We start from the raw sequence: 16,212 nt of genomic DNA, 5'->3' as shown, positions 1-16,212 counted from the left end.
ACACATTTTAAAGACCACTATCTGTAACCTCATGTCCTTATGTAGATTCTTGTCCTTTGTAGATTACTGTCTGTAATCTCATGTCCTTATCTACACTATGAATGTCTTATGGTAACCTGTTCTGAGGCTTTGGGAGGACGGGATAAAAATCTAAATAAATAAAGCCAGACAAGGTGGGTAGGACAAAGACATTAGGATAAATAGATGGGTAGATAAATTGAAGACCAATTCAATATACAGTTGAAGACCAATTCAATATACAGTTGAATAAAGCATGTGGAACTTGTCTTCAATTCAAGCTAAACTGATACAGAGTAAGTGGATGGATAATTTCCAGATGTGTTACAGGTTTGGGAAAAGTCAAGCTTTCACCTGCTTCCAAAAGTAGAGATAGTCTTGAGTTAGCCATAGCCACTCTGGGATTGAATTCCACAGTGTGGGAGCTACTCATGAGAAGGTTCACTAGCAAGTGTTGCAATAAGTATTCCCTTGGTCCCCCCGCCCTCCTGTTTTGATGAGGGAAGTGGTAATACTTCTTAAGAGAATTTTAGAGGCTAAAAGTATGCAGAAGACTAACTTTTTTTTTATCCTTTGGGTACTCTAGTTCAGTGTTCTTCAACCACCGGTCCATGGACCAGTGCCGGTCCACAGAAATTTCCTGCCGGTCCACGGGGCCAGCACATGCATCAAGCCCAAAATAGTGTTCTTCAACCGCTGGTCCACGGTGCGATCGATGCGGCGTTATCTTCGAGCCAGCTCCCTCTTCCTAACTGATTCAGTGCACAAAGCCACGGGCAGTGGCTCCTACGGGCAGTGACTCCTACAGGCATCCTGCGCCTGAACCGGAAGCCTTCTATCTGACGTCGCAATGTCAGAGGGAAGGCTTCCAGATGAGGCTAGGGGTGTACAAGGTGTAATTAGTACTATTATGGGGCGGGGTCTTGGGTGGAGATTGGTTAGAGATGGGCGGGGTCTGGCCCACGACTTAGCCCAGTGTTCTTCAACCGCCAGTCCAAGGACCGATGCCGGTCCACAGAATAATTATTTCTGCCGGTCCATAGGTGTAAAAAGGTTGAAAAACACTGCTCTAGCCCATTTTGGATAATGGTCTTCAGCAGGGGAAAAGAGTACAAACAAGGTATATAAGATAGCTTCATACATTTACATTATATCATAAAACAAATATCTAGTAGTCTGCAATACATTTTTAAAAAATCAGCAGCATATAGATCAATACTATTCTATAAATGGATCCCTTTGGAGTTCCCTAAAGTAAAGAGAGCTGGTTTAATAAATTTTGGTGTACAAGTAGAAACTGATATAGGGACTTGGTTCCTGGGTAATTTCCAGATTCATGGAACTCATTCTTTCCAGCAGTCTCTGAAAAGTACTAGGTGAAAAATAGAAACCACCTTCACAACTGAAAAAGACTGAATCTGGATCCTTGTCTGAATATGATTGTGTTCTCCCAACATGATTAAACAGCACCAGCTTTGTCATTGCCTTTGACTCTCTGAAGAGATTGCCAAGTCGTTTTTGTCTTACTCTGATGGTACTACTTTGATACAGTGTTTTTGGCTAAAGATAGGAGAAATTTGGGGGAGCAAACTCTGCTTCCAAACTCTTTCATTGTTGAGAGAGTCTCTACTTCCAGTGTCCATTCCATCTCTTGGACAATTTTGACTTTGAACTCAATTGCCTCCAGGCAGGAGCCTTCCTTCTGTTAGGGACTTATGAGTAAGATTTGCTGCTGAGGAGCACAGCCTCAGCTCAGAATAGCTGACCTTATCTTAGTGTTAACCACCCTGTTCCTCCTCCTGGTAAATTTTTGTATGTATGATCTACTCTGGAAGCAGACACACTAAGAACTTCAGCTACTTCTATCTTTATCCTACACTAGAGGTAGTTTAATAGCCTTTGCGCTTGCAGAGAGTATCTATATGGTCCCCTGTGGTACCCTATGGCTGATTATGGGTCCATTCCTTTTTAACATATTCATAAGGGACTTGACCCGAGGGCTTCAGGGTAAAGTAACACTATTCGCCGATGACGCCAAACTATGTAATATAGTAAGTGGAAGCAATCTGCAGGATAGTATGACGCAGGATCTGCTTACGTTGGAAAACTGGTCCTCGACATGGCAGCTGGGCTTCAACGCCAAAAAATGTAAGGTCATGCATCTCGGCAGCGGAAATCCATGCAAAACTTACACCTTAAATGGAGAAACACTAGCTAGGACTTCAGAAGAACGAGACTTGGGAGTAATCATCAGTGCAGACATGAAGGCTGCCAAACAAGTAGAGAAGGCCTCAGCCAAGGCAAGGCAAATGATGGGATGTATCAATAGAAGCTTCGTCAGCTGTAAACCTGAAGTCATAATGCCACTACAGAACCATGGTGAGACCTCATCTGGAATACTGTGTGCAATTCTGGAGGCCACATTACCGTAAAGACGTGCTTAGAGTTGAGTCGGTTCAGCGGATGGCCACTAGGATGATCTCCGGGCTCAAGGGTCTCTCGTACGAAGAAAGACTAAACAAATTGCAGCTCTACACTCTAGAAGAACGCAGGGAAAGGGGGGACATGATTGAGACATTTAAATACATCACAGGACGTGTCGAGGTGGAAGACGACATCTTCTTTCTCAAAGGACCCTCGGTCACAAGGGAGCACCCGCTCAAACTCAGAGGAGGGAAATTTAATGGTGACACCAGGAAGTATTTCTTCACAGAAAGGGTAGTAGATCACTGGAACAAGCTTCCAGTGCAGGTGATAAAGGCCACCAGCGTGCTTGAGACATCCATGTGGGATCCCTACGAGGGTCGAGTTAAGGAACTAGGTCACTAGCACTCAGACTTAATGGGGTGGGTCAGTAGAGTGGGCAGACTTGATGGGCTATAGCCCTTTTCTGCCGTCATCTTTCTATGTTTCTATCAGGTGAAAAGAGGGTAAATAGAAATCCACCCTTTCCAGTAAATTCAGGGTTCTGGGACACTGATTCCCAGAGCTATATGTATAGAGGTAACCAGATGCTTAGAAAAATTATCTGCCAGTTCCCACAAAACTATTAACCAGAGAGAGACAAACTGCTTCTCTCTATTCCAAACTCCCATTTTTCCAACCCTACCATGTTTGCCATACTGAATTCCCTCCTTACAGCGCACCATTCTCTGACCCCTCCTTCTCTCTCATCAGATGATGGCTGAATCCATGACAAGGTACAGAAGATTGCCCTTGAATTTACTGCAAAGTCGCATCCTTCTCCTGTTTTCACCATCCCTTCACTTAAACAGACAACTCCGGAAGTACCCGCACATCCTCCCCCTCCTGGCCCACCTCCCCTTGCCCAGTCCCACCCTCTTGACCCTCCTTCAAATCCCACCAACTTTTCTTCCTTCTCTGAAATCACAGAGGAACAAACTGCACAACTTCTGTCCTCAGCCAAGCCTACTACGTACCCCTCTGACCCTATTCCCACCCCTCTACTTAATACCATCTCACATAATTGTTATCCCTGCTATCTTATATCCTTATCCTAAACATTTCCACTGCAACTGTACCTGATGCCTTCAAACATGCAGTGGTTAAGCCTCCTTACTGGACCTGCCCCTCCAACCATTGCCCATTGCTGCCTTGATTCCTTCTCGTCGTGACAGTCTCTTGATCCTCTACAATTCTGGCTTTCACCCCATATGCTCCACTGAGACTTCCCTTACCAAAATCTACAGTGACCTATTCTGGCCAGATCTAAGGCCTTTTCTTGATCCTCATCCTTTTTGATCTGTTTGCTAAAGCCTGTTTCTATCTCTACAACATCACCAAAATTCTCCCCTTCGTCTCTGAGCACACTACTTGGGACCCTTGTCCACACTCATAACCTCATGCTTAGACTTCTGCAATTTACTTTTAACAGGTCTCCCGCTAAACCGCCTCTCCTCCCTGCAAAAAAAAAAAACCTCTGCTGCACGACTTATCTTCTTCCAACCTCGCTACACTCACCTTACCCCTCTTATCAAATCACTTCACTGGCCATCGCATACTAATCTACAGGTGGGTTTATTCTGAAGCCCCTCAGTCTCTCTCCTTTCTGTCTCTCCTTATGCGCCTCCCTGAGAACTCTATTCCTCAGATAAGTTGCTTTTATCTGTACCCTTCTTCTCCACTGCCAATTCCAGACTTTATTCATTTCATTCACTGCCCTGTATGCCTGGAATAAAGTACCAGAGTCCAACCGTCCCATGCCTTCTCTTCCCTTGTTCAAAAGCAGGCTGAAAACCTACCTTTTCAAGTTAGTCTTCAACTCATAACCCTACTCCCCACTGCCCTCTGCTCACCACCCTAGCCAGCAGTTTAACCATCCTCTCTAACTGTAACCCCTACACTGGCATCCTGTTTGTCTGACTTGATTAGTTAGTTATTAAGCTCATTCAAGCAGGGACTGTTTCCTTCTTAACTCTATACAGCGCTGCGTATGTCTGATAATGCTCTTGAAATAAGTAGTATCAGAAATTACATAAATCTATTTACATACCACTTTCAGGAAGAAAACTTCAAATAATTCAGAAACTATAGGAGTCCTCTCCTATTGGTCAGGTGGGGTTTGTGAGGTAGGATGAGATCACTAGCTCTCCTGTCTGGGACAGCAACTTTTCTCCCAGTCCAACACTGTTTGGGGAGTAAATTCAGAGAAATAGGGACCTGCAAGCCAGAAATACTTTCATGTGCATATCCATAAAGAAGACTAGAGAACTTAAAAGGTAGGACATAGTTTTGTATTGATAGTTAGGATAACATTAATAGATTATGATGTAGCTTTTTTTAATACAACGTGCATCCTGACATGTAACATGTGTGTGCATAAATTACTGCCCTTTTTTTTTTTAAGTTGCTATATGCACATATTTTCCCTTTAAGATTACTCCACCTACCTATTTCAAAATACCTACATATATTCTGTTTCAACTTAGAAATATGTGCATGTTTAATGTGTGTAAACGCTAACCTGCCTAGATGCTGTCGCCCAGGAACAACTCTGAAGTTCAGGTAAACACATGCACTTGTTGTGGAGTAAACTTTAGAAAGCTGTCTACAGATGTAAAAAATTGATTTACATATGTAATTGGCATAAAACATTTATTGGTTATAGAAAATACATTACTTATTCATATGAGGCAGCACACAGATTTAAAGGAGGCCTATTTTTGTGCGTGCTTTGGGCAGTTCTGCAAAGTATATGCATATTGTGTATTTTAGTCCTAAACCAAAACAGGAGGATAAAAACCCTATGCTGAATGCACAACAAAATCTTCAGAATAGGAATGGACCACAAGCCTTCCACAAATACAAGTACACTTGAGGTTGCAGTTTGAAGCCTTTAATTAGCAACAGCCCAATGAAAAGTACCTAAATAAATTCTGAGTCCAAGGACCTGATAAATATAAGAATAGCCTGGGTCAGACCAGTGGTCCATCTAGCCTAGTATCCCGTCTTCATGTTAGCCAATCCAGGTCACAAGTTCCTGGCAAAAACCCAAATAGTAGCAACATTCCATTCTATTGATCCAGGGCAAGCAGTAGCTTCCCCCATGTCTGTCTCAATTCCTTCATGAACTTGTCTAAACCTTTTTTGTTTTTTTAAACCAGCTATGTTAACTGTTCTCATTGCATCCTCATTCCAGAGCATGTTTAAGTTTCAAGTTTAATTAAAAATTTGATGTGATCGCAAAATCATAATCCAATGCGATTTACAAATAATGATAAAATTGGGGTAAAAAGAAAAACACACATTAATCAAACTATTTTCTGAGTGAAAAAATATTTCCTCTTATTGCTTTTAAAAGTGTCTTCCTGTAACTTCGTATTTCCTAGTCTCTGTAATTTTTGATGGAGTAAAAAATCAATCCACTTGTACCCATTCTACACCACTCAGGATTTTGCAATAATATCCCCCAGAGGATAACAAAGATGAACTCAAGGATCTGATAAGACTCATGTTTTGGCATGCAACATCTGCCTCAGGAGTCAGTGTCTGATGGATAAAATACTGCATTTGATGTTGAGAAGACACCACATTGGCGACTGGTATACATTCGTTAGCTAAGAACATCAACATAGGGTCCCCTGAGTTCATCTTTTGTTATTTTCTGGTGGACATTATTGCTTTATCAGGTCCTTGGCCTCTGAGACTTTATTGCTTTATCAGGTCCTTTCTGTTGGACTGTTGCTAATAAAAGACTTTGAACTGCAACCTCCAGTGTATTTGTGGAAGGCTTGTAGTTCATTCCTGCTCTGCAGGATTTTATTCTGTATTTAAGAACAGCAATATCTCAAACTTCCCCATTGGTGATGTACACACAATCCCTGGTTAACTTCGCTTTTGAACCATTTAGGAGAAAGGAATTATGCTCTTTATCTGTCTGCCTTTCAAAAGCACCCTGCAAAAATATTTGAGTTTGGAGGATGGTGGTTTAATAGCCTACTAGTGGGAGTCAGTTTTATAGAATCAGCCACTTACATGTAAGTAGCAAAATAATGAAGATACTTACTGTACCCTGTAGCAGGTGTTTTCTGAGGGCAGCAGGCATATATTCTCACACGTGGGCGACATCATCCATGGAATCCGTTACGGACCCTGCCAAATGCACTGTCACTTTAAATAGTTAGGCAGTGCCCATACTGTGTGCATGCAGGTGCCTTCCCACGTGACATTGGTGCATGAGAAAAACCGTTTTAAATTTTCCTAGGAGCTGAGAAGCTTTGATCTCTCCTCAGTGAGTCTCAATTTGAAGTCCCCACTTTTTCTTTTTTCTTTTGGTGACTTCCTGATATTTTATTATTATTATTTTTCTTTTCATAATTATTCATTTATATTTTTCAATATTTTGTTTGTTTGGTTAAATTCTGTCAATTTTTCCATTTTTTACCTTTGGCCATTTCAAGGCCTTTTTTTGACCCAGGGTGAATTGACATTTTTCAGTATTCTTTTCACTCAAGCTCCCCAGCCCATTGAGCCTTTTAAGTTTGCGTCAGCCATTTTTTCCCTCCGTGTCAAAGAAAGTGCTGAGCATCCCATGGTAAATTTGCCCCCTGCATGTGTATACCATGTGCTGAAAAAAAACAAAACCATTTTTCTTCTAATGGGTGTGCTAGGGGGTGAAGAGTGGGCATGAGAATGCTAATCAGTGTGTGAGGCATTGCTGCGCCCTAATTGATTATCGCAGGGTCTGTGTGATTTACTGCTTACAATATAGGTGATGGTAGGGGCTCTCCTAGTAACATATTTTTAATGACTGTGCACTAATGGCAAAATTAGCACATAGCAATCAATTTGGAAAATGGGAAATTCTTGTAAAATCCCACTCTATTCCTGGATTAGTGGGTTATTTTCCCATAGTTTCCAGAGCTTGTAGGACGTCTCATAACAAAAGTATTGAGTCCTCTTCTCTTAACGCAGGACTGCCCCCCAGGAATTTAGTTGGTGACAAAGCAGCCAGGAACATCTGTAGAGAGAACAGGCAATCTGAATGACAGAAAACAGTGCTATAGGGAGACACTATCGGAAGGGGGCGCTTAAACTAGTGACCCCCTAAACTAAGGGCTAAACCCATTCATTCAGATGGCACTCTTAGAAAGGCTAGTCAGAAAACAGAAATCCATCTCATATTGGGGGAGTGGCCAAGATGGCGGCACTGTGCATGCATCTGTGACTTCGCGCTTACTGTTTTTGTTAGCGTTCTTTTTTTTTTCTTGCCTCACACAATGCCTCATAAAATGTAAAAGTAGTGTAAGGGTTGTGTTCCCCCCCCCTACCCCGATACCTTTTACAACCACCAGCCCAACAAACGATTGAGCGATTCCTCGCTGGAGTCTGTCCTGGGAACGGGGAGTCGGTCCCTACTGCAAGAAAGGGTGGAGAAGGTCTGATCCTGTTGGGACACGAGACATCTCTATTGCCGACATCAGTTGCTCCTCTCTGTCCAGCATTGGCCGTGCCAAAGGAGTAGAATCTCGAGCTGCCAGTTGCAGCAGGAGTTCTTGCACATGGGGGCCCTAATGCGGATGAGCTTCCACCAAAGGAAATTACATCAATAGAGTCTAGTTCCCCCAGGGAGGTGATGTTTGAAGCAATTTGGAAAATTTTCCAGAAATTGGACGCTGTAACATTGAAGACATCTGGAGAGGTACTTTTAGAGGGATTATAAAACTTGCAATTAAAGATAATACGATTTTACACAAAAAGATTGAGAATTTAGAAATTGTAACCAAAGGTTAAATTATACATTTTGGTGTACAAATGTATGTAATACATATAGATATGAGAAAATGAACGCAGAATGTTTAGAGTTTAGTGTTTTATTTAACAAAATATGGAGACAATTGGCTTTATTTGCTGATTCACATTAAAAGATAATATAATACCTTCTGAGTTTTTTTCATTACACATCTGGGTTGGGATGGGGGATGGGGTAGGAAATGATACTGATATATATGGATATTAATTCTTCATATTTAAAATGTTTAATATTGTCAACATTAATAATTGATGGAAAGGGGTTGGGTATAGCTATGATTCTGTAATATTGTTTGAGATAGTTTATTCTTTGTAATATTTTGTTACTTTCAATAAAATGTATTACACTATTGTAACTAAATAAAATAGTGAAAAATTTTTTTTAAAAAAAGAAAATTTTCCAGAAATTGGACGCTGTAACATTGAAGACATCTGGAGAGGTACTTTTAGAGGGAAATAGATGAAATTTCCAGATCTTTACACTGAAGTGACATTGAGACAAAAAAATCAATAACTCAAATTCAAACTGAAAAGTTCAATCTCTTCAAGATTATAAAACTCTTGCAATTAAAGATAATACGATTTTACACAAAAAGATTGATAATTTAGAAAATTGTAACCAAAGATTAAGGGCTCCATTTACTAAGGTGTGCTAGCATTTTTAGCGCGCGCTAACCCCTGCGCTACGCGTAAAAACTAACACCAGCTCAATGGTGGCATTAGCATCTAGCGCACGCTAAAACCGCTAGTGCAGCTTAACTTAAGAACATAAGCAGTACCTCTGCTGGGTCAGACCAGAGGTCCATCGTGCCCAGAAGTCCGCTCACGCGGCAGCCCATCAGGTCCAGGACCTGAATAGTAATCCTCTAGCTATATCCTTCTATCCCCTTTTCCTTCAGGAAGTTATCTAATCCCTTCTTGAACCCCAATACCGTACTCTGTCCTATGACACCCTCTGGAAGCGCATTCCAGGTGTCCACCACCTGGGTGAAGAAGAACTTCCTAGCATTGGTTCTGAATCTGTCTCCTCTTAATTTTTCCGAATGCCCTCTTGTTCTTGTATTAGCTTAGTAAAAGGAGCCCTAAATATGCAGGTTTTGAATTTTCCTAAAACCCGTGGGATTTCTCCTCTTGATATGTTCAAAAGTTATTTGATTGAGATACTAAAATATTTTTGCTGAATTTATCCCACCGGTGAATAAGATTTATTATTTACCTTTACCTTCTAAACAAACCCAGGGTGTAATGGAAAGGGATAATGTTCAATCTGCCCAATTGGATCTCAATAATAATTCAGCTATATTAGAATAATCTATTACAGACTCTTCGGTTAGAACTACCCTGTTGGCTTCCTTCGTGTTTGAAGAGGACTTACTGTATTTTTTGGACCATGAGACGCACTGGACCATAAGATGCACCCACCTGTAGAGGAAAAACCAAGAAAAAAAATTTGAAGAAAAGGTTTTTTTCTCCTCTACACATAGGTGTGTCTGGTGCTGGGAAGCCCAAAGCAGCCCCCTTTTCCACCTCCTTTTTGGGGGTGGAAAAAGTGCATCTTATGGTCCAAAAAATACGGTAAATGCCCCCAATATTTTCAAAATTCCAAGGAACTATTTCAAGGTAAAAGAATTTGGGCTTATTTGGATGTAAATCAGCAAGATTTGTGGCTTGAGTCTCATCCTGATTTGGTTTGTTATTATCCCAAAACTCTACCATCTATTAGTTAAAAACATGTACCGTATTTGCCGGCGTATAAGATGACTTTTCAGTACCTTAAAATCCTCCCCAAAGTCGGGGGTCGTCTATACGCCGGGTACTGTTTACATCACAGTTCTTCAACCGCCGGTCCGCGGACCGGTGCCGGTCCGCAGAAAATTCCTGCCGGTCCGCACAGGACCGGCGAGATGGACCCGTTAAATTTTCTGCCCCGATGGTGTTTGCAGAAATCTTCTGTTCCTCCCAGCCTCGGGCGATCAAGACAGGCGGTCATTCCCTCTGTGAGTCTCGCCTATGCGGAAACAGGAAGTTGAAACAAAATAGGCGGGACTCAGAGAGGGAAGGTCCCGACGTTTGCAGCCTGTCTTGATCGCTGCCCCTGCTGAGTCGCCGAAGAGGGCTGCGGGGAAAGTGCAGGCAGAGAGAAGATGGTCAGCGTGCGCGGGGAGGTCAGCGTGTCGATTGGGGCCATCAGCAGCGTTTGTGCTGAGTCTGCCCAAGTGCAGGATGCGGCAGATAGGGGCCTCCGACTCGTCTTGGGCGGCTGGGCCTGCGGTGCAAAGCTGTTTTTGCCGGCTTGGGGGGGGGGGGGGGTCGCGAATGTGCAGGGCACAGCAGGAGTAAGATCATGGGGAGCCTTCAACAGTGGCTGTCTCCTCTCCTAGCAGCTCTGTACTTACCAGGGCAGTGATTCACTTTGGCAACTTCCCCTTTCCTCAGAGGCGGCAACGGACCCAAAGCTGCCTAAGGAAATCACTGCTGCAGGCAAGTACTGAGAGCTGCTGGAAGGAGAGGAAGCCACTGTTGGAGGCTAGGAAGCTGATGGATAAAGGGAGAGCTGCTACTGCACCTAGAGAGAGGTAGAAAGAGAGATGCTGCTGGGAGGGGAAGAGGGAAAGAGTTGGGAAGAGAGCTACTGTTGGATAGGGGGGAGGAGGGAAGGGAGAAGGTAAAAAGGAAGGAAACAGCTGGCAGGGAGATTAGAGGAGGGAAAGGGGAGAGACAGGAATGAGAAAGTAGAGAGAGATTGATGCTGGAAATGGGGTCAGCAGAGAAATGAGAGAGGGATAAAGATGCTAGATCTGGTGTAGGAGAGATAAAAATGAAGAAAGCAGTGAAGCTGGAATGAATGATGTAAAAAGGAGAGAGGAGGCACAGGCTGGATGGAAAGGGGAGAGGGGCATAGAAAGAAGTCAGATACATATGGAAGGGGGAGAGGCCAGACAGTGGATGGAATGGGCAGATGCTGGAAGGAAGAGTGGAAAGAAGATGAAAGCAGAGACCACAAAAGGTAGAAAAAAATCATTTTATTTCTATTTTGTCATTACAATATATCAGATTTGAAATATATATCCTGCTAGAGACATAACTGTGGACTGCAAAGCCTAACACTATTCCTGTCATGTGTGACTGCAGATTCTGTTAGCATGATATTTCTGTGTAGCATTCTGTAATAATTTGGCTTGTTCAGTTTTCTTGATAGTAGAGGGGATATATGTGAAGGGGAGGGGAGACAGGGGTTTTGTTGGTCCTTGTTCTGAATATTTATATTTATAAAATGACAATTGTACAGAATATTGTTTCTTTTTATACTTTAATAAAATACGTTCAATATAAAATCATAACTGAGGCTTGTGCAGATGGGATCAGATGGTTTGTGGGGACCGAGCTTGCGGAGATGGGGCGAAAATGTGTTTTTTAAAATTTCGGTCTTAGTAGTTTGCCGGTCCACAAAATAATTCTTTTATTTCTGCCGGTCCATGGGTGTAAAAAGGTTGAAGAACACTGGTTTACATGCCCTTACTTTACATGCCCTAACATCTCCTTCCTTACCTCCTTACGGTGCTTACGGTACTAGTAAACCTGCCGGGACATCAGCGGGGCCATGGCGGGACATCAGTGTGACAAGGGTGCCAGCTCCTTCATCCTGCGCAGCGGGAAGCAGCGGCGCTCTGGCCCCACCCCTTTTCTCTTTACTACGTCTCTCGCACATGCGGCCGTGTGTGGAGTCTAGCCCTTAAGGAAGTTGCGGGGGCGAACAGGAGGCTTTTGAAGGCTTTTAAAGGGAAACTGTCATGCCAGCAAACTTGCTAGGGACTTGCCCGGCACTTGCTCTCTCCCTCTATGTGTTATCTTCCTTCTATCATTGACAGTTTCAGTTTGGTTAACAGTTTAGAAAACAAATAGCATGGCAGCTCCCATGGGTTTATTGTTCTATTCAGCTTTAGTGAATTAATTAAAATTGTTGAAATAAATTCTGATGTTCTTTTAAGTTTTATTTGTTGTGCAGAAGGTGTGCGGAAGAAGGGGTAGTCTTATATGGCGAGTATATAACAAACTCTATATTTTAACTGTAAAAGTTGGGGGGTCGTCTTATACGCCGGCAAATACGGTAGTTATTACTGTAAAAACAAATCAATTAATAGCACTGTATCTCTATAGAGCATTCAATTCACAAAATGTTACAAGGCCAGATCCACACTTCGAATCAAGCCTTACAGAATGCTATATTGATCCTCAGATGCACCACTCCACATTCAAACTTTATCATAACGTTTAGCTTGATGTGCAGAATCTTCCCTGGATCAATTTTATATCTTCATCAATTATTCTTTAACTATCTTCTTATATTGAATAACATAACATAACATATAAATATTCCCAAGTGTTTAATTTTTTTTTTAGAAATCGTTATAAAGTAAACTTAGCTAAGTTTACTTTATAATTGTTACTACTGTAAAGTCACTTCATTGGCTCCCCATCCATTTCCAAATATAGTTCAAACTCCTCTTACTGACCTACATGTGCATTCACTCTGCAGCCCCTCAATATCTCTCCACACTTATCTCCCCCTCTGAAGTCCCTCCTATCCATACCTTTCTCCTCTGCTGCCAATTCCAAACTCGGTGCCTTCTATCTTGCTGCACCCTATACATGAAACAGACTTCCTGAGTCATTATATCAGGCACTGTCTCTTATCAGTATTAAAATTCAAGCTAAAAGCCTTCCTTTTTAAGGCTGCTTTCAACTGCTACCTCCCACTCACCATAAAGTTACCTTTATCCATCCTTTCATTCTCTCGGTAACTCCCCAACCCTTATATGTCCTGTCTGTCTGTCCAAATTAGATTGTAAGCTCTTCTGAGCAGGGATCGTCTGTTACATGTTAAATGTACAGCACTGTGTATGCCTTTCAGTGCTATAGAAATGATAAATAGTAGTAGTAAAGAAAAATGAGAACTCTAGCTTGAATTCATGTGGAGTTGTAGGATTCTAATCACATTTTCCCACTAGATGGAGATATAAGACCAAAAAGCAACAAGTGAGATATTTTGTAAAGAGCTGAGAATCACTGAAGTTTATTTTTCAATATAAGACATGTAAGGGAGTGTGAACAATCAAGAGAGTAAAATTTCCAAAGATTAAAGATACTAATGACTTCCTTGTTTTAGGCAAGATTTTTTGTGATCTAAACATCATTTATCTGGCCTTGCAACTGTTCATCAAGAGGGTCACTTATTAACTCTGCATTATGCAGTGGACTACTTTGCAGCAAATGGCGTACAGTACACCAAGACCATAGTTTGTTGAGCACTAAGCCAAAAACTTTAACAGAAGAACTGAAACTTTCTCACCCTTTTCAAATTGCCCAAAGAATAGAAGCATAGGTACATAATCCACTGCTAAAAAAAACAACAACAACCTTCTGCAACACAGTGGTTGTAATCTGTCTGTTTAAGGAATATGTACCTCTGCTTTTTAAAATATAATTTTTCTTACTACATATTGCTTGAGCACCTAAATGAATTACTTTATTGTGTGTTGGTGTATAAGAACATAGAAATAGCCTTACTAGCCCAGTATCCTGTCTTCACATTGACCAATCCTGGTCACAAGATCCTGACAAAAACTCAAATTGTTGGCAACTTTCTATGCTACTGATTCAGAGCAAGCAGTGCCTTTCCCCATGTTGGTCTCAATAGCAGACTATGGACTTTTCTTCCAGGAACTTGTTCAAACCTTTTTTAAAACCAGCTGTGCTAACTGCTCTTCTAGTACATTCTAGTGTCATTCTGGACAAGCAGGTTATATTCAAGTTCTCACGAGCCTTGCAGAAGGAATCCACTTCGGATTTTTTTAATCCCTCCTACTTCACTGAGGGCTCTGCTGCCCCCTACAGTTTTTTTTTCTCCTTCTTCACGCAAGCCAGAAGGGGTGTTTCTGATCTGCTCTGCATATTCCTTTATTTTGGGTGGGTTTTCCCCCCCCCTGCCTATTTTCATCTTTCAGTGCCAAGAGCTTCCCTAGTCAAGGGTCCAGCTTTGCCTGTGTGAAGGAGGAACAGACTGAGGTCTGCAGCTGACAAGCCAATCCCTCATGGCACCTGTTAGCTCAGGGCCATTCGTTGGTAGCTTTGCTTACCTACTGCTTGCAGAGGTTTGAATGCAGGCCACTAGGCATCTGTAGGGGGCTCAATAAGGTCTCAGAGGGTGCCTGCTGTGTTTCACATCCTCCCCCCCTCTTTCTTTTTCTATTCATCCGTGGTCTGTGGGGTTTGGAGGCTTAGTCAGACTGGCAGCCCAAACATTCAACGCTGGCAGGACATTCTGTTTGAGGAAATGATTTCTTCTCCCAGATCCAGCTACTTTAGGCAATGATTTCTTCTCGCAGATCCAGCTACTTGTGGAGTTGAGGCATGCTTCAGCACATTGTCAGCAAAGGTCACAGTGAGTATGGCTGTTACAACCTATTAGGAACATCAGTGGTGGTTCGGGGGGGTTCTGCAAATATTTTTGAAGGTTTCTGCCTATTCCTTTTTGTTCTCCCACCTCTAAAATCCTAAAATCACTAGTTTTGTTTTGTTCTGCCATTTTTTAGACTTTTTTGTGCAATAACTCTGCTGTGGTGACCATCTTAGATTTTCCAAATTTTTTTTCACAGTTCTCCAGAAGCTTCAAATCACCTCATTTTTGCCTCAAAGCTGGCAGTGATGGAGTCCTCAGGCTCTTTTGACCTTAGTTCATGCCAAGTTTGTGCTGGATGAGTACCTGAAGAATGCCCTTGCACAGCACATGAAGGGGGACAGGAGCAGCTAGCTTAGCCTCCCCTTTTGCTCTCTAAGACCGAAGAATGAGCGGGGAGTCTGTTAGGTTGGGACAATTTTCCTTTCTGGGCCTCAGAATGGCAGTTGCCCTAAGTGCAGTGGCATGGGGTCCATAGATCCAAAGAGATGCAAGCTGGAGTCACCTACAAGAGATCCAGCACTGCCTAGATAGGCATTCTATCCAGAATTTAATTTGATGTGGATAGCCTTTCAGGACAAACAGCCTTCCAAGGGAGAAGTCTGGCAGCGCGTCAGACAGCTCACGAGGGGGCAGGAGCTCTCGGGGTGAGTCTACCTCACTGGTTGTAGCTGGCCAGGCTGTAGGAGACCTTTCTGAGGGAGATTCAGACGATGATAGCTCTCTTACTGTGGCATTGCTGTCTCAGGACACGCTCTCCTGATCAGGTGGCATTCTATCTGGGAGTTGATCCCACAGTTCTCTGGTTATTTAAACCCTCAGCACTGTTGGATCTGATTCGCATTGGGAGTTAAACTTGGACTCTCGGCAGGTCCCCTGCTTCCTCCTCTATCATGACTAGAGTGAGAGTTCAGTTTTTTATGTTTTCCCTGGTATCCTGATATTAATGTATTTGGTCATGGAGCTTTGCAATGCTCTGGAAGGGTCCCTTTTTAAAGTTGCCAGGACTATGGTTCGGCTGTATCCAATGGCACCAAAGTGTCACCAGCTATTCACTCAGCCCAAGGTGGATTCCTTGGTACAACAGAATGGATGTGGTTCTCAAGAGGCTGTTCAAGGCCTTGGCCTTAGGAATCAAAGTAGCCGCAGTGGCATCCTTTGTGATCCGTGTCTGTCACACCAGGTTACGGACTCTTCAGCGCGAGAGCAATAAGCCTTTACCCCAGCTCCTACTAGCAGGAGTGGATTATATAGCAGATGCTTTGTATGACATCATCAGAGTAATGAGCGAAACTTCAGCTTATTTGATCTCAGCTTGCAGGATACTCTGATTAGGCAATGGTGACTCCACCTCCAAGGCTACTCTCAGCAGACTTCCTTTCAAAGGGCAAATGTTCAGGATATAACCCACTCATCCAAAATGACACACCTATCTACTAAAAAAGATATTAGCAAGGTAAGAACCT

The 16,212-nt window shown here is 42.6% G+C and overlaps 1 protein-coding gene across 1 annotated transcript in view; it reads left to right on the top strand.

Annotated features, from left to right (window-relative positions):
- The window catches only part of TES (testin LIM domain protein), a 60,474-nt gene that overhangs the window by 23,562 nt on the left and 20,700 nt on the right, over nt 1-16,212 (top strand). The gene's annotated exons all lie outside the window — the stretch shown is intronic.

Source organism: Geotrypetes seraphini, chromosome 9 (genome assembly GCF_902459505.1).
Source record: "Geotrypetes seraphini chromosome 9, aGeoSer1.1, whole genome shotgun sequence".
In the NCBI taxonomy this organism is placed as follows: domain Eukaryota; kingdom Metazoa; phylum Chordata; class Amphibia; order Gymnophiona; family Dermophiidae; genus Geotrypetes; species Geotrypetes seraphini.
The sequence above is the reverse complement of the archived record's forward strand: the minus strand, read 5'-3'. Positions and strand labels throughout refer to the sequence as shown.